General features: G+C 36.3%; 1 pseudogene; it reads left to right on the forward strand.

Annotated features, from left to right (window-relative positions):
- Nucleotides 1-8,932: 8,932 nt before the first annotated feature.
- On the forward strand, nt 8,933-12,844 carry LOC100154871 (dynactin subunit 4 pseudogene; annotated as a pseudogene).
- The last annotated feature ends 13,539 nt before the right edge of the window (nt 12,845-26,383 follow it).

Consider the following 26,383-nt stretch of genomic DNA (forward strand, 5'->3'; position numbering starts at 1 on the left):
CTGCGGTCTCTGGATGCTTCTGCGGGTTTATTTCGCTCCAGCGATCCGGTTACCGTGGCTGGAAAGAATACGTTTGTTTGCCTGACCCATGTTTGACTCCTTTGCAGGCAACTTGTAAAATCTTAGGAGCAAAGGATGGGACAAAAGAGGCCGGAGGGCTGGTTTTCTTAATTCCTTTATCTTTAAGAGACTTGAAGATGCAGGGTGCCTTGAACCACACCAAGCGGCATTCCCCAATTTAAGCGGGTCCCTTTGGTCTGCAGGACGCCAGGGCTGGGTCATGGGAATATGGAAGAGGTCTGGATCCAGGTTACCATAGAGCAGGAGTTTGGAACTGATTTACCAACTCTGTGGGCTGTACCTCTCCTCAGGAAAAATCGATAATGTTCTGGAGTGTTGGAAAGCCAGGCACCTAAAGTGAGTCATACCGTTTAAAACGTATGACTTCATTTTCCAAGACATAATGAAAGATTGAAAGGAAAAAAAGAGGAAAAGCTTTCCAGAATTGCTTTGTATTCTGATCTAGCACTCCCAAGTTGTCTCATGATACAGTGACCCACGCAAAAGTAGACTTGAACTGGCATATCCAGTGTGCACGTGGTAAAAACACGTTTTTAAATGTCTGGTTATAGTTCACATTGAAGGAGAAATGCAAGATATTTACATTTTAAGAGTATATTGCAAAAATTTTTCTTCAATTAAAAAAAAAAGTAAAGGCAGCAAGAAGAGATCAGCCTAATTTCAATGATATTTTGAATAAGGTTGTAGTATACATTTTTAAAATTACTTTGACTTTTCTTGATGCTAAGATTCTGTATTTGGAGATTACAAAACTTGAAAAGGAAATCTCTCATCATGGTAAAGATAGCTCATCCTCAAAGCATGTGGAATGACTGACCACGCTCATAACCTGGACGCCAGGGGAGTCACTCCCTAGCGTATTTTTGTGACTAGGGATTATTTGATCCACACAATAGCGGTGTGGAATCAAGAACTAAGATGGTTTGGAAAATCCAGGCAAACAGCAATGCAAATGCCCTTAGACTCTGAGCTCAAATATGTCAGTGTTGGATTAGAAAGGCTACTGAGTTGGCACATCTGGGCCAGTTTTTGCTTTGCCGTGATGGTGTGGTTCTGTAGTTTGTGGTTAATGGAGCTTATATTGTGCATAATTATTTGTATTAGCAAACTATGATCTTGCTCCAATTCATTAAATCGTTTCAGTCTGTCTTTTTCTGGTATATGTGATTAGAAGGTTGGTAACTAAATTTTGTGTCATTTGATACGTAGTAATACAAATATAATTTTTAATTGTCTTTATAGCAAGCAAGTCCAACAGTCCAGGAATTCATCATATTGTGATTATTTATGCATAGAAAAAGTTTTAAAAACATGCGTTGTCATTAACAAAAATTTTAAAAAGACTTGAACAATGCAATAATAAAGTAAATATTTGCCAAGTAGCATATAATTGCATGTAAACACTAAGGAGAATTTATTTGTAAAGTGAAATATTTAATACTTTTGGGTTTGCAGTCTTGATAAATGATGATTTGCTTTTCCATTGTACTTTCTTATGAGAGTTAATCAAAATTGGAAATTCAAGACAGTTTATATCAAATTTATTTTATTTTATTTTATTTATTTTTGGCCATGCCTGCAGCATGCCAGAATTCCCAGGCCAGGGTTCAAAACCTGCACCACAGTAGTGACAATGTGAAATCCTTAACCTCTAGGCCACCAGGAAACTCCCAAATTATATCATTTTTAGATCATGATATATTTTTCAGAAACCACAGCTTAATCACCTATCTCTTAATTGACCTATTCCAGCATGTTTGCCCATAAATTTCAAAATTCCTTGTCAACAGAGGAATGAGAAATTGCTGAATTGTGTCCAGAGATTTCTAGAGTAGGCTTAAAAAAAAAGAAAACTTTTAGGTATACACTGAGATAAATAATACCAGAGAAAACAGCTACAAATTCTCCCCCAGCACAGTATTTCTCCCAGCACTATTTTTGGAAAGGTGAGGTATTGGGCAAATTGTAGGATTTATTCCCCCAAATGAGTGTGTTTATATAGAGAAAGAATGGGAGGCGGGGGAGGGAGAGAGAAGGGAGAACAGAGTAACCAAGGAAGATTATTTGAGTAAACAAAATTATTGTGGGGGAGTATTTGAATGCAGAAGTTTCAGCTATGTGGTATGTTAAAATTATAAACTTGAAAGATCCAAGGTGATAAAATTTAAACATATTTTTGCACTTGATTTGACATTTTATTTTGCAAGATGTTAGGTAATGTAACTAGATCAGAGGTTCTGCAAATTGATACTATTTGGTGTTTCTAATGCATCAGAAATAAAAAGTGAGAAATTGCTTATTTATTCACCTCTGAGATCAAAGGATAAATTAAGATTTGAAATAATCACATAATTGTGCTTAAATATCTTATGTTAGAGGGATATGTATTTTCTACCACATTTTTGCTTTCATAGGACAAATTGGGCTGGAAATGTAAATATTAAATACATAAATGTAAATATGACTAATAAAAATTTTAAAAACTATCCCTTAATTTATCTCTTTTTTAAATTTATTTTTTTATTGTGGAAGCACTGATTGATAACATTATATGTTTCATACGTACAACCTTATATTTCTATTCTTTTTAAAATTGAAGTATATTTGATTTACAATATTACTTTGTTTCAGGTGTACAACTCAGTATTTTTACAGATAATACTCCATTTAAAATCACTATAAAATATCACCTATATTTGTTGTACAGTATATCTTTTTAGCTTATTTATTTTATACCTAGAGGTTTATACTTCTATGTCCTATCCCTGTCTTGCTTCTCACCCTCTCCCTCTTACCACTGGTAACTGATAGTTTGATCTCTATATCTTTGAGTCTGCTTCTCTTTTGGTACATTCATTCATTGTTTAAAAATTGTTAGAATCTATATATAAGTGATAACACACAGTATTTGTCTTATTCCACAAAGCGTGATACCCTCCAGGTCCATCCACTTTGTTGCAAATAGCAGAATTTTGTTCTTTATGGTTGGGTAGCATACCACATCTTTATCCAGTCATCATTATTTTAAGGAATGCTGCTATGGATATTGGGGTATGTGCATCTATTCAAAGTAATGTTTTCATTTTCTTTTGATATATATCTAAGAATGGAATTGCTGGATCATATGGTAGTTCTCTCTCTCTCTCTTTATATATTTTAATTTTATGGCTGTGCACATGGCATATGGAAGTTCCCAGGCTAAGGATTTGAATCTGAACTGCAGTTGCAACCTATGCCACAGCTGTGGCAATGCTGGAAACTTTAACTCACTGTGCCCGGCCGGGGATTGAACCTGTGCCTCTGCAGCAACATGAGCCACTGCATTCAGATTCTTAACCCACAGTGCAACCATGGAAACTCCTTGTAGTTCTAATTTTAGCTTTTTGAGGAAATTCCATACTGTTTTCCCTAATGGCTGCACCAATTTACATCTCCACCAACAGTGTACTAGGGTTTGCTCTTCTCCACATGCTAAATTTTATTATTGTAGACTTTTTGAGGCTGGCCATTCTGACAGACGTGAGGTGATATCTTATGATTTTAATTTGCATTTCTCTGATGATTTGAAAGGTTGAGGATCTTGTCATGTGTCTGTTTCAAATCTGTGTATCTTCTCTGGGAAAATGTTTATTCACGTCTTCTGCCTTTTTTTTTTTTTTTGTCTTTTTAGGGTCGCACCTACAGCATATGGAGGTTCCCAGGCTAGGGATCCAATAGGAGCTATAGTGGCTTGCCTACATCAGAGCCACAGCAACATGGGATCCGAGTCATGTCTGAAACCTACACCACAGCTCACAGCAACACCAGATCCTTAACCCACTGAGCAAGGCCAAGGATCAAACCCGTGTCCTCATGGATGCTAGTTGGGTTCATTAACTGCTGAGCCACAATAGGAACTCCATTTCTGCCCATTTTTTAATCAGGTTGTTTGTTTTCTTATATTGTGTTGTATGAGCTATTCATATATTTCATATATTAACCTTTTATCAGACATATCATTTGCAGATATTTTCCCCCACTCAGTAGGTTGATTTTTTTTGCTTTTTTGAAAGTTTCCTTTGCTATTCAAAGCTTTTAATTTGGATGAGGTCCCATTTGCTTATTTTTGTTTTTGGTTTATTCTCCTTTTTGAGGGGCCGTGCTCAAAGCATGTGGAAGTTCCCAGGCCAGGGACTGAACCTGAGTCACAGCTATAACCATAGCCACAGCAGTGACCATGCCAGATCCTTAACCCGCTGAGCCATAAGGCAACTCTTGCTTTTGTTTTCATTGTCTTAGAAGACAGATCCAAAAAGTACTGCTATGATTTATGTCAAAGAATGTTCTACATATGTTTTCTTCCAGAAGTTTTATATTTCTGGTCCTATCTCTCATTTATGTCTTTAATCAATTTTGAGGGATTTTTGTTTATTTATTATTTTTTTAATATGGTACAAGGAAATGTTCTAATTTCATTCTTCCATATGTAGCTGCCCAATTTTCCCAGCACCACTTATTGAAGAGACTGTGTTTTCTCCATTTTGTATCCTTGCTTGTTTCTTTTGTCATAGATTAACTAATGATAGGTGTTTGGATTTATTTCTGGGCTCTCTCTCCTGTTCCATTGATCCACGTCTGTTTTTTTGTGCCAGTACCATGCTGTTTTGATGACTGTAGCTTTGTAGTATCATCTTAAGTCAGGGAACATGATTTCTCCAGCTGTTTTTCTTTTTCAAGATTGCTTTGGCTTTTTGAAGTCTTTAGTGGTTCCCTATAAATTTTAGGATTTTTGTTCTGGTTCTGTGAAAATGTCATGGGTATTTTGATAGGGATTGTATTAAATCTGTAGATTGCTTTGGGTAGTACGAACAATTTAACAATATTAATTCTTCAAATTCATGAACATGGATTTTACTTGTGTCATCTTCAATACCCTTCTTCAATGTTTTACAATTTTCAGAGTATAGATTCACCTCTTTTTTTAAGTTTATTCCTAGATATTTTATTTTTATTGATGAAATTTCAAGTAGAATTATTTTATTTTCTCTTTCTGATAGTTCATTTTTAGTGTATAGAAAAGCAATAGATTTCTGTGTATTAATCTTGTATCCTGCAACTTTGCTGAATTCGTTTATTAGTTATAATAGTTTTGGAATGGAGTCCTCAGGGTGTTCTATATATAGTATCATGTCTTCTGCAAATAGTTGCAGTTTTACTTCTACCTTTCCAACTTAGGTACTTTTTTAAAAAATCTAATTGCTGTGGCTAGGACTTCCAATACAGTGTTAAATAGAAGTGGCAAGAGTGGGTAAGCTTGTCTTCTTTCTGATTTTAGAGGAAAAGCTGAATGCTTTTCAACATTGAATATGATGTTAGCTGTGGTTTGTCATCAATAGCTTTATTATGTTGAAGTATGTTCCCTCTCTATCAACTTCAGTGAGTTTTTTCATGAACAGATATTGAATTTTGTCAAATGCTTTTTCTGCATTTATTCAGATGATCATGTGATTTTTAGTCTTCCTTTTGCTAATGTAGTATATCGCATTGTTTGGTTTGTGGATGTTGAACTCTCCTTGCATCCTTGGAATAAATCCCATTTATCATGGTGTAAGACCCTTTTTATATATTGTTTAATCCAGTTTGCTAATATTTTGCTGAATATTTTTGCATCTATATTCATGGAGATATTGACCTGTAATTTTCTTTCTTTTTTTTTTTTTTTTTTTTTTTTTTTTTTTAGCGTCTTTGTCTGATTTGGTATCAGGCAATAGTGGTGTCATAAAATGAATATGGGATGCAAATTGTTGCCTTTGGAGTGGATAAGCTATGAGATCCTGCCATTTGGCACTGAGAACTATATCTAGCCACCTATGATGGAGCATGATAGAAGATAATGTAAGAAAAAGAATGTATACATATATGTGTGACTGGGTCAATTTGCTGTACAGTAGAAAATTGACAAAACACTATGAACCAAATATAATGGAAAAATAATAATCGTTTTTAAAAAATTAACTTGGGAGTGTTCCCTCCTCTTCAATTTTTTGCAATAGCTTTAGTAGCATAGTCATTAGCTCTTCTCTATATTTTGGGGAGAATTGCCTTGTGAAGCCATCCAGTCATAGGCTTTTGTTGGCTGAGAGGGTTTTTTTTTTTTAATTATTTCATTTTTATTTTTAGGGCTATGGGTACAGCATATGTAAGTTCCTATGCCAGGGGTCAAATCAGAGCTACAGCTGCTGGCCTATGCCACAGCCACAGCAACACCAGATCTGAAACACATCTGCAACCTACACAACAGTTCACAGCAGTGTGGATCCTTAACCCACTGAGTGAGGCCGGTGACTGAACCTGCATCCTCATAGATCCTAGTCAGGTTCATTTCCACTGAGCCACAACAGGAACTCCTGAGAGGGTTTTTTTAAAATTACAGATTCAAGTTCACTACTAATGTGTGTTCAGATTTTCTATTTCTTCCTGACTCAGTCTTGGAAGCTTGTATGTGTCTAGAAATTTATTCATTTGTTCTAGGTTGTCCAATTTGTTGGCATAGAACTGTTTGTAGTATTCTCTTATGATTTATTATATCTCTGTGATATCTGTTGTTATTTCTCCTCTTCCATTCCTTATTTTGTTTGAGTCCTCGTTTCTATTGGCTTTTTCTGTCTCTATTTTATTTATTTCCTCTCTCTCTGATCTTGTGATTTCCTTCCTGTTTTTTTTTTTTTTTTTTTTTGCTTTTCAGGGCCACAACTGTGGCATATGGAAGTTCCCAAGCTAGGGATCGAAACTGAACTACAGCTCCTGGCCTACACCACAGCCACAGCAATGCCAGATCCAATCTGCATCTGCAAACTACACCACAGCTCATGGCAATGCTGGATCCTTAACCCATTGAGTGAGGCCAGGGAACAAACCTACATCCTCTTGGATACTAGTCAGATTTTTTTTCACTGTGCTACAGTGAAATTTCCTTCCTTCCCCTCCTTGGACTTTGTTCTTTTTCTAATTCCTTTAGATGGATAGGTTAAGTTGTTTATTTGAGATTTTTCTTGTTTCTTGAGGTAGGCCTATATCACTATAAATTTGCCTCTTAGAACTGCTTTTTCTATGTCCCATAGATTTTGGAAATTTGTGTTGTTATTTTCATTTGTCTCAAGGTATTTTCTGATTTCCTCTTTGATTTCTTCAGTGACCCTTTTTTTTTTTTTTTTTTTTAGTAAAATGTTGTTTAGTCTCCATGAAGTTGTGTTTTTTCCATTTTTCTTCCTGTAATTTTGATTTCTAATTTCATACCCTTGTGGTCAGGAAAAAATGCTTAATGTAAAGCCTCTTGAATTTGTTGAGACTTGTGACCTAACTTATGATTTGTCCTGGAGAATGTTCCATGTGCCCTGGAAAAGAATGTGTATTCTACTGTTTTGAGACATATTGTCCTGTAGATATGTAATAAATCCAACAGGTCAAATGTGTCATTTAAAGCTATTTTCTTATTAGTTTTCTGTCTGCAAGATCTGTCCATTGACATAGGTGCAGTATAAAGGCCTTCCTATTTTATTCTATTATTGGTTTTTTTTGACATATGTCTCTTAATATTTGCTTTAGAGTAAATTTAGTTTTACTATAATATTTAATATTTCCCTTATGTATTTTGCTTTTTTGTGAAATTCTTTCTCTCTGGTTCAGTTGTAAATAGTAATTTTTCTCACAGAATATTGTAGTTGCCAGTTTCTGCCTTTCAGCAGTTTGGATATATCTTGCCACTCTCTCCTGGCCTATAAAATCTTCTGTAGAAAAATCAAATGATAACCTTATGGGGATTCTCTTGTACGCGACTCTTTGTTTTTCTCTTGCTGCCCTTAGATTTCTCTCTTTATCTGTAAGTTTTGCCATTTTAATTTTGATATGTTCTGGTGTGTGTCTTTTTTGCGTTCATCTTGCTTTGAACTCTCTTTGCTTCCTGAATTTGGATATATGTTTCCTTCTTCAGATTCAGGAAGTTTTCAGTCATAATTTCATTAAATACATTTATAACCCCTTCTCTCTCTTCTCCTTCTTGGTCTCCTATAACATGAATGTTAGTATGTTTGATGTTATCACGGAGATTCCTTAAGATGTTCTCAATTTTTAAAAATTGTTTTTCTTTTTTGCTATTCTGATTGGGTGAATTCCTCTTTTCTACCTCCCATATCACTTATGTGTCCTATTGTGTCACCTAGATTACTTTTTTTGTTTTGGTCTTTTTAGAGCCACACCCGCATATGGAGGTTCCCAGGCTAGGGGTCTAATCAGAGCTGTTGCCGCCGACCTATGCCAGAGCCAGAGCAACACCAGATCCAAGCCTCGTCTGCAACCTATACCACAGCTCACGGCAATGCCGGATCCTTAACCCACTAAGCAAGTCCAGGGATCAAACCCACAACCTCATGGTTCCCAGTCAGATTCATTTCCACTGCGCCACAACAGGAACTCCTCACCTAGATTACTTTTAATTCTTTCTAGTGTGTTTTTAATTTCAATTACTGTACTCATCAGTTTTAACTGGTTTTTTTTTATATTGCCAATTCCTTGTTAAGATTCTCACTGATCATGTGTTCTTTTATGTAATTCAGTTGGCATTCTTATTACTAATGCTTTGAATTCTTTATCTGATAAATTATTTGTTTCTATTTAGTTAGATACTTTTTCAGTTTTTTTCTCATTCTTTCATTTGAAACAAATTCCTCTTTCTTTTGTTTGCTTAACATTCCCTGTCTCTATGAAATTAGTGGTGTCCTTGAAGTGGTGTCCTTGTCAGGGGGGAGGCAGGGCATCCCTATATAGTCTGCATGTGCCCAGTGACTTTGGTAGGAGAGCTGGATCTGATGTGAGCATGAGTCAAGTCTTTCCCCATAGTGCACTTGAAGCCACCACCTTGATAGGAGGTGGGGCTGGTGATGGAGTGGCTAAAGCCAGTGCCAAATGTGAGTGGAGTTTCTCCTCTGCTCAGTGCCACCACCACCCTGTTGGGGTCAGGAGTGGGTTCCAAGTTGCTGGAGCAGAAGCCTCAAGGGTTGGGTCTGAGGTGGCTCCATTCCCTGTGTGTTCTCTCCCGTCTCCCAGTACCAGCACTTTCATCCCAGGGAGAACAGTGCTGGAGTAAGAGGGGTTGGAACAGGTGCTTAGTATGAGTTGGGGCACTGGCTGTGGCAGTCCCCGCACCAGCCAGAAATCTAGACAGCTCCCAATTCACTGCCCCCATAAGCGGTGATAGCTTCCCTTACCCCATCCAAGTCTCAGCTGGCTACATACCTCACAACTGCATATTTACCTTGGCCATGGCAGCTCTCACCCTAGTGTGGAACTGCTGGTGGAGTGGACAGGGCCTGAGTGGGTGCTCTACTCAGACTAGGGTGCACACTGGGGCTGTTGCAGGAAACCAGCCAGTACTGGGCAGTTTCAACCTGCTTTCTTTGCGTTGTTTTGGAAATAAGCAAGCATGTGCACATGATAAGATTCTAGGTTTTTTATGGCCCTCCTATTAGTCCCATTGGTTCTCAAACCACTAAGGGGACGTGTCTTCTTGATGTTGCACCCCAGGACTGGGGTGCTCCATATAAGGTTTGAAGTACTCATTGCCCATGGAGGATCTCTGAACCACGTAATCCCCCTGTTCTTCTGTGTCCTCTCTCTAGGATGCAGATCCCAACCTGAGCCTTTCTCTTCCCTTCTTTACCTGATTCTGTGTGGATCTTTCTTAGAGCCTTGGTTGTATAAGAGTTTTTCTGCCAGTCTTCAGTTTGTTTTCAGTGAGAATTACTCCATATGTAGATGTGTTTTTGATATGTTCATGGGGTGGTGGGGAGTGAGCTCTGCCTCCCTCCATCATCTTGATCACTCCCTTTCTAATTCTGTATACATTACAGTGTGCACACCACCAAAAATTTAATTTCTTCTCATCACCATAGAGTTGATCCCCTTTATCCATTTCTTGCTCTAAAAGTCAAATTTTAAATTAATCTATTTAACTATCATATATAACTAAACTTTTACCTTCCCTGACAATGTTTTTTCCCAAAAACATTATCAGGAAGCTTGATTCACTATATTATATAGGAACCTCATAAGTCCAGTTCCTGCGTTTGTCACCAGTGACAGCTGAGCCACTTGGATCAAATCTTAAATTTTGACCTCAGTCCATTGCAGATTTTCTGGAGAGCAACCTGAAACTGTCTCAACTGGTGTCTAGATGTATTGACCTAAGATAGTCACTTTATTTGAGATTGGGAGCATGAATACAAAGTGAGGATCCACCCCTCCAGATCTGTAGGCAGTAAGATTTGATCATCAGGTTCATAAATCCAAAGTATGTTTTCCAGATACAAATTCTTCTTTTGAAACACAGTAATATCAGTTTAAACTGAGGAAAACTCATTAATTAAACTTTATGATACCCTTTTCAGGATCTAATTTAGACTATCAATTCTAATTTTCAATAACTTAATGATAGTATTTGTACAGTTAACAGGTGGAATTGTGCTTGGTTTTGATATTTCATAGCATTTAGATGGCCATTTGCCTAAATTTTTCTTTGGCCTCATGCACCTCATCTTTGAAATGGAAAGGACAATGCCTGCCTTGCAGGGTTCTTGTGGCTTCAGTACAATGCTATAGTAAAGGACTTATCACAATCTAAGTCAGTGTATTTTCACTCAGCAAAGTTAGTACCCTTCTTTGGCCTTGTTTATTTTATCCAATTTCTTGTTAGACAATCAACTGCCATGATTAAACCCTTGCTCCTTATTGGTTGTAAACAGTACCTATTGTGCATGTCACAGAACACAGGTGCTAACCCACAAACATCACTGAGATGAAGGGTGAATTCTTATGTTGTAAGATAATACCCACAGCATTCAGTTCTCCTTGAACTGTTTTAAGATGCTCCATCTAATGGACCCTTCCTGAGTGAGAGGCAAAGTAAACCTTTTTAACTATATATGACCAATTATGTGCAAAATTATGTGCAAAAAAAAACCCCCCTAAACTAACAAAATTAACTGAAATTCTAAGGACTGTGATAAGAACAAAAAAGATTCATTCCTACAATGCTTAAGTTCTTTGGTACATTATTTGATAAATGAATTTTTAAAAGTAAAATGGAAACTCCTCTAAATGGCATTTAGGTGTCTTCAGAAGTTTATTCCACCTGCTTTCCCACTTTATCCCTGCTTTTCCTTCCAAATTCACCCACCTTCTGCTTCACCTACAGAGCAACTTTCACTCTTTTCATTACATACTTTAAATTTTCCCACCTCTGTGCCTTTTCATTCACTATTCTCTTTGACTCCATTGTTCTTTCCATCATCTATACCTGATAAAGCTAAACTGCTTGTATCAACAATTCTGCAGACTGTGTAGTGAGTATTTCTGTAAGAGTCCACATTGAAAAGGCATTGGTTCAGCTTTAAGATCAGTTCCTGCTTCTCCTCCAGGATCATGTCCTTGCTGCCATCGGAGCAGGTTCTCCACCTGGTCAGGGGAGAAAAGAAAGTTCAGGTCCCATTCTCACAGATTTATCTGTCTCTATTGCAGTGAGCTCTGTGGCTGGAATGAGTGCCTCACAAGGTGGACTGTCATTATTGTCCTAGTTGTTTAGAAAATATGCCATCACCTGAAGTCAAACTGAAAAAGAATAAATGTGCCAACTGCTTTGACTGCACTGGCTGTTCACACACCATCTCCATTCAGGCAAGAAGCATCACCACACAGCTTCCAGATGACCCAGTCAAGATCACCATGAAGAAAGCCCATCATCTGGCCAATGGATTTTGTCACTGGACATCTAGAGATGTGGGCATGGCAGAAAAATCTGGTTCTAGTGATCGTTCGTGGGAACCTGAAAATCCTTACATGCAACAGATGAACAAACTGATTAAATATTACCAGCAGCTTGTTCATAAAGAGAATGTTGAGTGAGCATGAAGGAATCTGACACTGCCTACAAACTACATATCTTTGGCTTTTTTGAAATGTATTATTAATATGACGGACAAATACTGTCTTGGAATCAGGCTTCAGGGACCACAAATTGGTACAACCCTCAGTAGTACCCTTGCTGGACTTTCCTTTATAGAAGAAGAAGACCAGAAAGAGATAAAGATTGACCCATCTCAGGCTGTAGATGAAATGGAACTTTTACCTGAAGACAGTTATACGAGACCAACAAATTTAACAGAGATGACCACCCTCCAACAGCACCTCTTACAGCCTGGCTTCCATCCAATCTATGCCTCACAGCTCTGTCTTCGGCACAAGCATTTTCTGATCAAATGGTCCCTCTGTTGCAGGAAATGTGAACCTGATTTGAGAAAACCAGAATTTAATCCAATATCTATCAAATTCAAAATCCAGCTTTTTTGCTGTCATTTGTATCCCAGAAGTGAGAATCATGTCAATTCACAACCTTTTCTACACGAAAGATATAGGTCCTCCTGACTCTTATGAATCCAGTGGAGAATCTCACCCATGTGACTATTGGTGTGTGAGGAGGAGAACCCTGAATAATATCAATCACACTGCTAAGGTTGTGGTACCTCCCAAAGAGTCACTTTAGCTGCCAAGGGTGCATGTGCAGAGTATGAGTTGGCAGAATCGCAAGACTTCAGGACAATCATGACATTATAGACTTCAGAAAGGCCAACAAAGTGGGTATTTTCATCACAGTGACCCCACACATGAGGAGGGTGGAGTGACCTTGTGCTTTAAGGTGAATTATGCTGGATGTAGTATACCCATGCACTACTGAATCCTCTTCCTAGGAGGGTGGGAACATAAGCAAGGCATTAGGAACACAGCGTGCCTGCTGTTCCTCTGGCTGTCTTTTCTGTTAACACTCGTCTGTGTCTCCCTCACCGAACCCTGCACTTGGACTAATAACAGCAAAGTTTCATCCTAAGGAAGGAGGTGGCTGTTCTTTGAAGTGATATTAGATTGACCACTTGAGAAACTGCATGCCAATCAGGCCTCATAAAAGATCACTCTCTCACAGATGAAACTTAACTGAAAGGTAGTCCTGCTATTAATGACCCAGCTTTGGTCACAGAGTACCACTGCTTTTGGCATTTTATGAGATATAACCTAGCACTCTGAACATATCCCTTCACTTGCCATCCTGGCTCCCATCTTGCCATAGATTTCCATTTGACAGGAAGATAGAATCATCATATTGTCTTTAGTTTTGTTATGATTAGAAACCTGTGAAATAGTTAAGGCACCCTCATTTGCCCTCATTTAAGTGAATATAGGATACTTATTTATTAGCTGCTTATAAAGGTTTTTTTTTTTCTACTAGAATATGGAACTTTTTCTTTAAGGAAGAATTTGAGAAGCAAGCAATCACATATCATATCAATAGGCTGGCAAAAAAAAAAAAAGAAAGAAAAGAAAAGAAAAAAGATCAGTTCTCCTGCTTTCTTTTCTGATCTGCTGCCATCCTAATTCATAGTGAAGCCACTGTTACAGTCGCACTGACTCTTTGTTTTTTAAGTTTTATTGAAGTGTAGTTGATTTAACATGTTGTGATAATTTCTGCTGTACAACAAAGTGATTCAGTTACACATGTACATGCATCCATTCTCTTTCAGATTCTTTTCCCACATAGATTTTCATAGAGTATTGGGTAGAGTTCTCTGTGCTATACAGCAGGTCACTTTTGGCCAATCATTCCATATACCTCAGTGTGCATATGTCAATCCCAAACCCCCAGTTCATCCCTCCCCCAACTTGCCCCTTTTGGTAACCGTAAGTTTTGCAGTCTGTGAGTCTGTTTTTGTTCTGCAAATAAATTCATTTGTATACTTTTTTAGATTCCATGAATAAGTGATATCATATGATGTTTGTCTTTCACTGTCTAACTTCACTTAGTGTAATAATTTCTAGGTCCATTCATGTTGCTGCAAATGGCATTACTTCATGCTTTTTTATGGTTGAGTACTATCCCATTGCAAATATGTACCATATCTTCTTTATGCATTCCTCTGTCGATGGGCACTGAGATTTCTTCCAAGTCTTGTTGTAAACAATGCTGCAATGAACACTGGGAACATGTATCTTTCAAATTATGGTTTTCTCTGGATAGATGCCCAGGAGTGGGAACATTGACTTTTTTTTTTTTTGTATCATTTTTACTGGGGGATGAGTTCTGTTTCCAATATTATGTAATTTTTTTTCTTCCCTGAGAAAAATCAGGAATCAACCTCACTTCTCTAGGAGCTAGAAAAATCTCAATTCCACTTTTGGTTTTTCCTAAAAAGGCCTTGCTCCCTTAGGCTGGTCATGTAGCTTCTCAGAATAATAATAACTGCCCTGAACACTACACTTAGCACCAAATGAAGTAATACATATGCAAGCTCTTGAAAACAACATTTCAACGTGTCATCATTCTCACTTTACACATTTACTTGAATAAATACTTAAGAATTGTGGCATTTTCATGCAGTAAGGAGCTTGGCCTTATCAGACACAACTTAGAATAGATTTACAAGGAGATCCTGCTGAATAGCCTTGAGAACTTTGTCTAGATACTCATGTTGCAACAGAACAAAGGGTGGGGGAAAAATGTAATTGTAATGTATACATGTAAGGATAACTTGATCCCCTTGCTGTACAGTGGGAAAATAAAAAAAAAAATAAAATAAATTAAAAAATTTTTAAAAAAAGCCAACCTGATTTCAGGGACATTGTAATGTAGGGGAAAAATGCATGATTCTTAAAAAAAATGGTATTTTAAAAATATTTTTTAAAATTAAAGGATAGTTGATCTAAAAAAAAAAGAAATTCAAAGTGTCATTTTTTAAAATTGTGAGGCACAATCCTGGTAAACTAAAATCATAGCCTTGAAAGGCATTAAGAGACATTGGAGATTGCTTTTGATCAAATTTATGAATAGCAGGAGTTCCTTTATGACTAAGCGAGTTAAGGATCCCATGTTGTTCTTCTCAGACCCATCTCAGAGTAATGACAGTAAAAACAAAAATAAACAAATGGGACTTAATCAAACTTAAAAGTTTCTGCACAGCAAAGGAAACCCTAAACAAAACGAAAAGACAACCCACAGAATGGGAGAAAATCTTTGCAAATGAATCCACTGACAAGGGATTAATCTCCACAATTTATAAACACCTTCTGCAGCTCAATACCAAAAAAACAAACAACCCCATCAAAAAATGGGCAGAAGATCTAAACAGACAGTTCTCCAAAGAAGACCAAAAAAAAAACGCATAAAAAGATGTTCAACATCACTCATCATTAGAGAAATGCAAATCAAATCCACAATGAGGTACCACCTTACACCAGCCAGAATGGCCATCCTCACAAAGTCTACAAACAATAAGTGCTCGAGAGGGTGTGGAGAAAAAAGAACCCTAGTACACTGTTGGTGGGATTGTAAATTGGTGCAACCACTGTGGAAAGCAGTATGGAGATTCCTCAGAAAACTAAACATAGAACTACCATTTGATCCAGCAGTCCTACTCCTGGGCATCTATCCAGGGAAAACCATGACTTGCAAAGATACATGTACTCTGATGTTCATTGAAGCACTCTTTTCAATAGCCAAGACATGGAAACACCTAATGTCCATCAACAGAGGAGTGGCTAAAGAAGCAGTACATATACACAATGGAATATCACTCAGCCATTAAAAGGAATGAAATAATGGCATTTTTAGCAACATGGATGGACATAGAAATTATCATGCTAAGTGAAGTCAGTCAGACAATGAGACACCAACATCAAATGCTTTCACTGACATGTGGAATCTGAAAAAAAGGACAGACTGAACTTCTTTGCAGAACAGATGCTGACTCATAGACATGGAAAACTTATGGTGTCTAGAGGAGACAGTTTGGGGGGTGAGGGGATGTGCTTGGGTTGTGGGATGGAAATCCTTTGAAACTGGATTGTGATGATCATTATACAACTACAGATGTGATAAATTCATTGAGTAATTAAAAAAAAAAAAAAAACGGATCCTATGTTGTTACTGCAGATACTTGAGTTGCTGCTTTGATTCCTGGCCCAAAAACTACTACATGCCATGGGTGAGGCAAAAAAAAAAAATTCTGAGTAACAGAGAAGAAAAATACCTGCAATAATTATTTGAATGTTATAGCCAATAAGTATATTTTTCTTTTTCCAAAATTAAGTAATCAAAACTAACAGGAATCTTTGAATTAATGTAATACACCACATAGCTAGTTATCATATTTATACCAAATAAATAATGAAATTCAAATAATCTCTTCTTAAAATATCTTATGTATATATAATTACAGAAATAAATTTTCTGTAACTTTTTGCTTTATTGAGGTATAATTAACAAATAAAATTATACATTGCTGTGATTTGATATGTGTATAGACTGAAAAGATTCCTCCCATCTATATGTTAAATCCCTCAGATCTTGCTCATCTTATAGCTGAATGTTTGTACCCTTTCACTAACCTCTTCCTATTTGCAATTTTCAGTATTTTAAAATAAGATTTCCTTCTATAATATCTTCATTTCCTCCACTGCAGATGCTATTGGTCCTAGGATAAACTATTGTCTTGTGTCTCACTGAGAGGAAAAAAGTGCTGTCAATTAAGTCATCATGTACTACTTTTAAAAAATCCCATCAATAGTGTCTCAGCATGCCTCATGCTCTCAGGCTAAGATATGTTTAATTTTTATCTGCTGTTTTCAGAAAAAGTTATTTGGACACTTCTGATTTCAACTCTAAATGATAGGACTATCTTGTCATGTAAAAAAATGTTATTTCTGATAAATTCATAGCCATGTATCTCACATTCCTCTAAGTTACAGAAAATTCATTTGATGGTAATAATTTAAAGATATAAATGAACCACTTGTGGAGCTGGCAAATGGACTGAATTTCATGGGGAAATCCAGATTCTAGTCTCACTCTTAATTGTGTATGTAGCCTTACCAATTTGCTTCTCAAGTAATGTTTCTTATGTAAAAAGGAGAGGTCTAGACTATGGATTCCAAATGTCCCTTCATCTTTGAGTATCTATGCTCATTGAATATCACATATTACATTTGAATTCTCTAGGTAGACCTTAGTATTTGGAGGAAATAATACTTCTCACAGGTAATAAATCTACTAATGTGCATGCATGAAAATCCATATAGTGCTTATTATCATGAAAACCAAAATAAAAAAATAGTAATAGAAAATCTAATTTCTGTTCAGATAAGACTTTATAAAATTGTTTGTTACTTTGTTTTACTCAGTGTAACATATCCTCTTGATTTGTAATGATGTGAGAAAAATTATTTATTGTGATAGAATATTAATTTCTCATAAATTACAATCAACTGAAATCCCTGGCATGTAGTTTGGTCTTTGGTATCCAAATAACTTAAAATCAGTATGAGATTTTGAGATAAATTTTCTCAAACTAGAAACTTTAGTTGACCACTTTCACTGTAAAGAGAAATGCAACTATGGAACAAAATATGGTAAGCTACATCATCTGCAAAGTGAGTATAATATATACTCATTTATATGAAATATAAGATTAGGGAGGGGAAATTCTACTTGGAGAATGGATAGCTGCATTGAACTATTGTTTTTATGTGCTCTGGTGCATAAGTTATCTGCTTGGTTTTAGCAAAGGAATGTTTATGACAAAAATTTTAATTTTAATATATCCTCTGTGAAATGCTAGCTCACCATCTCCCCAAGGAAAAAGTATAGTATTCTCTCTCATCTTGACAAGCATAGTGTAATATAAATAGCTAACCATATGAAACCATGTGAAACTAAAAGTGATGAGAGAGGTCAACATAAATATTGAAGTCTAAAACAAATGTGTTTTGTTACATGCTAAAACATTTTCCTGGAGTCAGCTTAGTGTGTAATTAGAATTCTAACTTATGGAATTAAAATTCTGTATCAGAATTAGCTGTAAAAAAATGTGTTTTTCCTCCTACATCATAAGTATCATACAAATTCAAAAGAATGTATATTCAACACTAAAATAAAATCTTTTATAGGGTCTCTTATATTTTAACCTTGAGGCAAAATATTACTAGAAATAAGAATTAGTTTTTATACCTTAATTTCCAGAATATCCTATTGAAAATGGATTATAATTTAATGAAAAGTACTTGTTTGATGTGTAAAAGTAAATTGCAGTGTGAAAGAACCAGACCTTCTTTTTTAGGGCAGTGAAAGCATTTCACATGCTTTAGACTAGAGAACCTAATCGTTATTAGTTAGCATTTATGAATGTCAACAACCTGGAAAAATTGGAAAGCAAATCTACACTTCAGGGCCAAGAGCATTCCAACCCAGGCTTGATGTATAAGAAGCATAGAAAAGAACCAGTGGAAAAGTGGTGAGTCGGATGAGAAATAATATGATCAGAAACAAAGAGTGCACTGCTCCTGATTGGAGATCTACCCTTCTGCCTCCTGGTTAATCCCTCGTTAAACTCCTATTTCTACTGACCTTAACCCTTAGGACAGTTTATCCCTCTGTACCATCAGAGCTTGAATTCTCAAGGGTTGCCATTCTTATGGGATTTTTGGTTTTCAGTTTCATGCACAGTTAGTAATCATTTATTATTGACCTTAAAGACATTCTTAGAGAAGACAAACAATTCAAGCAGAGAAATCTCCATTCAGATGAGATGGACCAACCTCTCTTGGGCAGAAGCGCACACATGAATACCTTGTTCGCAGCCAGATTGATACACATGGCTCTTCCAAAATAAACAGGGCTAGATTCTTTGACTGGCAATCACTGTATTCAGACTCACAATTACTTTTCTAAGGTATTTTTTTTCACACAGGGATCAGAACTGAGCCTGAGAGGACCAGTTGGTCAGGTCTTTTCATCTTTGGCCTAAGTCACCAAATTCCCACATTGATATTTGATTGAGTGGATGAGTAATGGGCATTGTCCAGGGTTCAGTACTTGGATTGCAACCAGCCACACTGCCTCTTCTGGGACAGGGTGATGAGAGAAACAAATGGTAGCCTAGTATGGCTGATATTGCACAAACTTTCTCCTTTCCATAATTAGAAAGTGGCATGAGCCCAAAACTGAATTTAAAAAATGAATCCATTAGTACTGATTCAGGACAAACATTTCTTTACACTTCACATTGCTGAACTGTTGCGTTACTAAAATCTACCTTGATTTTTTTTAAGGTATATTATTTAAGGAAAGAAAGAAGGATCTCTCTTTGGCAGCAGTAACTTAGAAAATGTTGCTCATGACTATTTGCCTTGCAGAGAATTTTATTGTTCTTTTAATAAGGACAGAATAACACAAAAATCCAGAATATCACTACTGAATTGCATGGGAAATATAAATTATAATAATTTATTTCATAAATTTAATATATTTTTATTTGAGCATATACATTCAATTTAAACTTTACCACAGATATAGAAAAATGATGTGTCCCAAATCTTAGCACAAATCCTATCTCCTAGAAATAGTTTTTTGCTAACCAACAGATAGAAACATCTGAGATCACCACATTTATTTCATAATTTTCAAGTCATTACAGTGTATTTATCTTATTCAATGACTGGTCCAGCCCTGCTCTCCAGCCAGTGATACAAGTGACTAATCATAGTAACAATTACTTCTAAAGTTCCTATTCATACATTTGACATACCAAATTCAATGGATTTCAAATGGAATAACATTTTACCAAAATCCAACAGGAATGCATCTAAAGAATGTACTTGAAGGAATATTACTTATTCATGCATTCAACACAGATTTTTAATGTCATCTATGTGCTTCTATAAGCTCTGTCCTAGGCACCGGAAACATGTTAAAGAGCCAAGATACCGTGCATCTCATTGAGATTTCTAGTATTTCTGCCAAAACCAAGCCAACAGACAATAACCATGTGGTTTCTAGGGGAAAAATGCCACTGGAGAGATTGGAAAAGAAAGATCTTCTTTAGATAAGATATTATTTTAGATAAGATATTATGGAAGTGTTTCCTAAGGAGGTGAAATAAAAGAACTAAAGCAGGGAAAAGGTATTAACCATTGAAAGAATTTAAGAAAGAGCATTTCAGGTGGAGGGAACTCCAAGAACATTTTGTCTGCAGGGTGGTAATCAAGGGAAAGAATGGTACAAGGCGAGGTTAGAAAGGATGGTAGAGGCAAGGCCATGTAGGGCCACGCAGGTGAAGAGTTGATCTTTTCTTCAGTGCAATGGCAGGTTATTGGATAGTGTAATGCTGATTCATCCTTGCAGATCACTCTAACTACTTCAGGGATTGGAAATGGAAGTAGAAAGCAAGGGGGGAACAATAATTGGCATTATTATCATTCTAGTAAAAAAAAAAGACATTTCTTCATGTGATGAGACTATAGATCTCAAATAGAGTTCATAGTACCATTGGCGAAATTTGTATAGCTACAAATGGACGAAGAAATAAGAAACAAAACTTGATTCTACATTTCAACTTGGTTACCTTTAAACAGAGACAATGGGGAGTTCCATTGCATCTCAGTGTGTCAAAGACCCAGTGTTGTTTCCGTGAGGATGCAGGTTCAATCCCTGGCCTTGCTCAGTGGGTTGAGGATCCAGTGTTGCCATGGCTATGGTGTAAGCCACAGCTGCAGCTCTGATTTGATTCCTAGCCTAGGAACTTCCACATGCTGCAGTTGTGGCTGTAAAAAGAAAATAATAATAATAAACAGAGACAATGGAAATATAGAAAAATGCCTTGTTTTCCTCCACGTTAGGGGATAGGGAATAGTTATCAGTTAGAAATTCAAGTTACCTAATAGGTCATTGATCCATGGTGATCTCAATTTTATGATTTCTCCTGAAATATATATAGCTAAAATGCATGTAGACCAGAACAGCCTGAGAAAATAAAGTATAAAACTCACCAGTTCCCTCTCAAGTAAAGGCAGACTACAGGTTCAGCTGCAACAAGAAACAGCTGGTGCTTGAGTAAGTTTTTATTTGTTTATTCATTTCCTTTCATGTATGAGTTTGGCTACTTAGCTTTAAAACAGAATTACAGAGGTCTCAAAGCATGGCAATTAAGAGCTGGAATTCAGATTTCCAAAGACCTGGGTGCCAACCTCAGTTCTGGCACTTACTTAGGGCCAATAACTTCCCTGAGCTCCAGATTCCTCGTTAGTAGAATGGAGATGTGTTTGTTTTAAGGATTAAGATAACACCTCTAAAGTGCTTAGAATATAGCCCAATGTTAATAAGCATTCAGTAATTACTGGCTTGAAAAACAAAGAAATGTAAAAGAAATAAAATTTTGTCCTGGGTTAATTGGCACTCAATTAAATGAAAATTTCACGAAGTCAGAAACCAGCACTGTTTTGCTCATAACTGCATGCACAATAGCTAGCCTAGTCCTTGATACCGAATATAGCCATGTAATAAATACACACTGTGGAAGGAAAGCAGGCAGGAAAGAAGGAAGGAATGCAAGAAAGAAGTGAGGGAGGTAGTTTCTAACTAATGGAATGTGAATTGTCTGAAGGAGGACCCCATTAAGGAAGAGGAATCACTTATGTTCAAGACTGTTTGATAAAAGACTGCAACATATTGAAGATTTCTAGAGATTATGTAGAAATAGAACAGGGGACTCTAGAGCTATTTGTATATGCATGTTTTGCACCTAGGATATTGCACATATGTATAGTGTCCATTCTAGGATCCGATTTCAATTTCCCAAATATACCTCCAGTTTATCTACTTGTCTCCATTTCTACTGCTATCATCCTAGCCGAATATAGACATCCATCATCTGGACTATTGCCTTCTCTTCTGTGTATGCCTAGAATAGACTAGACTCCTTCCAGCCACAACACTTTTCAGCTATCTAGAGTACTCTTCCCCTAGGCTCTTTCTCTTTACTCAGGGTTCACTTTAAAAATTACCAATTCACACTGCACTTTCTTGGCCATATCATCTAAGTAGATACTCCTTAATTTTTGCAAAAGCACTATTCTATCAAAATCTATAGTAATTTAGTATTTTGTTTCTTAAAATGAATGAATGAATTTATTTCTGATTTGGGTATCCTCAAAATACTCTGAACATAACAAGAATTTATTGAAGCAAAACACTACTGTTCTTCATTTCTTCCAAAGACTTTAAATTTGTGGTGGGACCTACAAGTTGAAATTAAACACGTGTTTTTCCAAACAACATATCAGAGAGCACCTGTTAGTCACTAGTTCCTATTTATAGGAAACTAAAACCACTATGCAGGTTGCAGAAAATTCATCTGCCTAACACAAGAGTAAATACGGTAATTTCCATCTCTTACTCCTTCCGTTCTTTGGTAGGCATCTGCTATCATGGCATGCATATTGAAATCCCAATTCAGGAATGAAAATCTGAAACCAAGCTATCTGCTTTTGTGTACTCTGGCACTGTCTCATTTAAAATAATCCAAGAATGAAAATATGAGATAAGCTCTTTGCTTTTTTAAACACCGAACGTGTCGATCCTGAAATTCCACTGGACAGGATTTTACTCTTTACAAAGATAAGAGTTCCTGTTGACCTTGAATTATTCAGATGTGTGGCAATACAATACCCTCTAATATGGCCACTCTGAACAGATAGAATTTGAGCCAGATCATCTCATAAACACAGTTGATCTGTTATAACTCATTAAATAACATAGAGATTAAAAGAGTTTTTTAGGAAAACATTAGGAAATTTTAAGAAAGCATAAAGCATGAGCCTTAAGGTTCTGAAATCACAGCACCCTGAGTTTTCTACACTTACAAGCCATCTTTGGGAATGTTACTCTACATAAGGTCCCAGTTTCCTCATCTGTAAAATGAGTAAAATATTTCATTAAGTTTCTTGTCAGAGCTATAAAGATGATAATGCAAGTAGAACATTTACTATAGTAACTTTCTCAATATTTGCTGATATAATAATAATTATTACAATTGTTATTGGGTCTTTGACTTCAAATGGATCTTATGGGTCCTTAAATCCATCTTTCAGTGAAGTTCCAAGAATCTCCAACTTACAAGTAGTCATCCAGATTCTTCTTGAATGGCTCACATGAATAACTGCTCACTAAATTACAAAGTGGATTTAGTCACTTTTCCACACCCCAATTATTTGCAAATAATTTATGAACATAAATCTGTCTTCCTATCTCACGTGGGTCCTAGTTATCTCTGTTAAACAAAATTAAGTTAAATCTTTAGCCCTACGATATCCCTTCAAATGTTTGAAAATAACTATTTACTGCCCTCCTCCCATCTCCACTGCACTGCCCAACTCTTCATTCTAAGCTAAACATCTCCAGTTCTTCACGTGACAGTTTCATTCTCCTGATCTCTCTCCTCTGAACATACTACTCCTCTTCAATGTTCTTCATAAAAAGAGCCAAACTCAACTATCAAAATACTTCATAGTCTGTCTGAGAAGAGAAGTGAGTAGAAGTACCATTACATTCCTTTTCCTGGACACCGCTTTTCTTTTAATGCAGGATAAGAATGCCTTAGCTTTTTTGGCTCACACCTTTGAATCATATTGAGCTTGTACTCAATTAAATATCCAAGACTTTTTTTTCATGTGAATTCCTGTTAAGCCAGTTCTCCCTGCATCCTGTATTAATATCAGCCCATAGTTCCAGTCTGATGAAATCTTTTTGAATCCTGATTCTTTCTTTGAGGATATTAACCATCACTCCCAGTTTTGTGTCAACGACAAACGTGCTGAGCTGTCTTCCGTGTCTTCATTCATGTTGTCAATAAGAATATCAAATAGGATCCAGTTATGAGAAGAACCCTTTGACCACTCTGGGGATGTCCCTCCGGATTGAGATCAGTCCATGAATTAACATTCTCTGCATACAGTATTCTCTTTGTAAATTTCCCTAATTACACCGTCATCTAGTTTCTATCCTTACCTACAAGCATGCTTCTGTTGGAAGTATAATGTAATGGAACATCATTGGCTTTGGACCTAAAAAACTAAGTTAAATCCTTGCTTTGTCACTTACTACCTGTGTGATATTGGGCCAGTTATTTAACCTCTCTGACCTTCTTTTACCTAATTTACAAAATAGTTCTTATTTGGTAAGCTTAATTCCATGAAGAATTTTATCATGCTGATCTATATATCTCCAATAGCTAACATACCTCAGGCATTCTCAGGAAATTTTCAGAATAAACTACCACATAAATAAATGAACAAAGATTGGGTCAAATAACTTATTTAAATCAAGATACATTCCCTGTGTCTATGTCATTTCTCTCCTCTATTAGCCTTGTCCATTTATGAAAAAATGGTAATAAATGAGATTATTAAAGTATTACTTATTCTTAATAAACCATTGCTAGCTTATAATAATCACTGTATCCCTTCCTTTTAATCAAAATATAATTCACATATTATAAAATTTACCCTTTTAAATGTGCAGTCTAGTCCCTTAGTATAGTCACCGAGTTGGGCAAACATCATAGTCTAATCTTAGAACATAACTGAGAAAAGAAATTCTGTATCCATTAGCAATCACTTCCCATTTTCTCTCAGATCTTTATCACTAGACAACTACTAATCTACCTTTTATTTCTACAGATTTACCTATTATCTAACATTTTAGATAAACAGAATCATTTAATAGGTTGTTCTCTGTGTTTGTATTCTTTCATTTAACCTTTATATGTTTCTCCAAGTTGTAGCCTGTATCAGTACTTCATTCCTTTTTAGGGTCAAATATATTAAATGGGTATACCAGGTGTTATTCATCCATTTATCAATCAATAGACATGGGAGTTCTTTTAAATATTTGGCTATTATGTGTAATGCTGCTATGAGCATTTGCATACAAGTTTTTGGGTGGATATGTGTTTTCATTTCTCTTGGATGTATACCTATGTGTGGAATTTAATTGATCACAGGATTACTCTGTTCAACATTTTGAGGAATTGTTTTTAAAAGCAGTTACACCATTTTACATTCCCACCAGCAGCGTAAGACAGGGTTCCAGTTTCTCCACATTCTAGTCATCTCTTGTTATTGTTCTATTGTTTGGTGATACACATCTTAGTGGATGTGTGCTGATATATCATTGTGATTTTGACTTGCGTTTCCATAATACCTAACGCTGTTGGGCATCTTTTCGTGTGCTTATTGGCCACTTATATATCTTCTTGGAAGAATGCCTCATCCAAAGTATTTTCCCACTTTCCAATTGTATTATTTGTCTTTTATTGTTGAGTTTCAAATGGTCTTTTGTATTAAAGATACTAGGAGTTCCTGTCGTGGTGCAGTGGTTAACGAATCCGACTAGGAACCATGAGGTCGCGGGTTCGGTCCCTGCCCTTGCTCAGTGGGTTAACGATCCAGCGTTGCTGTGAACTGTGGTGTAGGTTGCAGACACGGCTCGGATCCTGAGTTGCTGTGGCTCTGGCGTAGGCCAGTGGCTACAGCTCCGATCAATCCCTAGCCTGGGAACCTCCATATGCTGTGGGAGCGGCCCAAGAAATAGCAACAACAACAAAAGACAAAAAGACAAAAAAAAAAAAAAAAAAAAGATACTAGACCTTTATCAGATGTATGATTTGCAAGTATTTTTCTCCCATTCCATGGGTTATCTTTTAACTTTCTTGACAAAGTCTTTTGAAGCAAAAATTTTTTAAGCTTGATGAAATTCTATTTATGTACATAGGTGTACATGTATGTGTGTTGTTCTTGTGCTTTTGGCATCATATGCAAAAAGCTGTTGTCTAATCCAAGGTTGCAAAATTATGCCTTTGGTTTTTTTTCTGAGAATTTTATAGTTTTGCTCTGAAATTTAGGTCTTTGATCATTTGGAATTAATTTTTGTATGTGGTGTTAGATGGTGGTCCATCTTCCCTCCTTTGCATATGGATATCCAGTTGTCCCAGCATGGTTTATTAAAAAGTCTAATCTTTCTGCGTTGAATATTCTTGGAACTCTTGCTGACAATCAATTGACTATAAATGTTGATTCTTCTTTCAATTCTCTTCTAGTGCTCTGTCTATCCTTGTGCCAGTGCCACATTGTTTCAAACATTATAGTTTTGTAGTAAGTTTTGAAGTTGTGAAGCGTGAGTCCTTCATCTTTGTTCTTTTCCAAGATTGTTAAAGGTATTGCATTTCTATCTAAATTTTAGGATAGATTGACTATTTTTGTATAAAGGGATAGGATTTTTTAGGAATTACATTGACTGTGAAGATCAACTTGGGGTATTGCCATCTTAACAATATCGTTTTCAAGCCATGACACAGGATATCTTTCTGCATAGTAGTTCCTTAATTTCTTTCAATGATGT

This window comes from Sus scrofa, chromosome 4 (assembly GCF_054392235.1).
Source record: "Sus scrofa isolate SSC_HxYL_T2T_F1_AM1 chromosome 4, Sscrofa_HxYL_maternal_Yorkshire_Landrace_v2.0, whole genome shotgun sequence".
In the NCBI taxonomy this organism is placed as follows: domain Eukaryota; kingdom Metazoa; phylum Chordata; class Mammalia; order Artiodactyla; family Suidae; genus Sus; species Sus scrofa.